This window comes from Octopus bimaculoides, chromosome 2, assembly GCF_001194135.2.
Source record: "Octopus bimaculoides isolate UCB-OBI-ISO-001 chromosome 2, ASM119413v2, whole genome shotgun sequence".
Taxonomy (NCBI): Eukaryota; Metazoa; Mollusca; class Cephalopoda; order Octopoda; family Octopodidae; genus Octopus; species Octopus bimaculoides.
In genome coordinates this window covers 95,164-96,139 of record NC_068982.1, presented here as the reverse complement: position 1 = coordinate 96,139, position 976 = coordinate 95,164, and the positions used below count along the sequence as shown (strand labels likewise).

The 976-nt window shown below is 41.1% G+C and overlaps 1 protein-coding gene across 2 annotated transcripts in view; it reads right to left on the bottom strand.

The window, feature by feature from the left end:
- The window catches only part of LOC106870749 (Fanconi anemia group I protein), a 98,477-nt gene extending 97,935 nt beyond the window's left edge, over positions 1-542 (bottom strand). For both annotated transcript variants that reach the window (XM_014916943.2, XM_014916944.2), the window contains exon 1: positions 432-542. The gene's annotated coding sequence lies outside the window, so the exon portion shown is untranslated. The remainder of the gene's footprint in view (positions 1-431) is intronic.
- Between the last annotated feature and the right edge of the window lie 434 nt (positions 543-976).

The following is a 976-nucleotide window of genomic DNA, read 5'->3' as shown; positions in this document are numbered from 1 at the left end:
AATTTTTATAACTAAATCAGGTTTATTTTCGAAAAATATTGACATTTAAACACTTGGTTGAATTTTGTTAACTTCTCCAAGAAAAATGACGGTAATTTTTTGACACCTGTTGAGACTTCTCGCCACTTTCGCTGCTTCATAATTTGTTGAAAACAAATGAAAAATAAACAACAAAGACATTCAAGAAAACATACATTGGCGAGAGGAAAGAGAATTTTTTTTTTTCTACTCTACAAGGCCCGAAATTTTTGGGGAAGGGGCTAGTCAATTAGCTCGACCTCAGTATGCAACTGGTACTTAATTTATAGCTGTCGAAAGGAATCTGAACTCAGAACGTAAAGACAGACGAAATACCACTAAGCATTTCGCCCGGTGTGCTAAAGTTTCTGCTAACTTGCCGCCTTAAGAAAACAGAAATATTGCAAACTTACTGAAATAAATGGGAAAAACAGCGGAGAAGAATGTTCGACCGGTGAAGTCCGTTTGGTTTCATATCGCCATACAATTAGCGCGCCAAAAGCATATTTAAGCCTCAAAAAGTAGAGAGTTCTACTACACAAGGGTTTTAATTATAATCGTCCTGGTGAACTAATCAAGAAGCCCTGCTAGAAATAGCAGCCAAATTTCTCTCAAATCACTACAATTTCAAAACAAAAAAGGATAGAGATATTAAATCTTTTCTTTTATAGGCACAAGGCTTGAAATTAAGGCGGGGGGATAGTCGGGTACTACTAAAGCAGCGCGGACCCGAACGCACAGTCGCGCGTCCGCGCTAGCTAGTCTTGAGTGGTCGATCCTAACCCTAACCCTATCCCTAACCCTAACCCTAACCCTGTCCCTAACCCTAACCCTATCCCTAACCCGCGTGTGCAAATGAATACGTGTTTAGGGTTAGGAATAGGGTTAGGATCAACCACTCACGACTAGCTAGCGCGGACGTGCGACTGCGCGTTCGTGTCCGCGCTGCTTTAGTAGT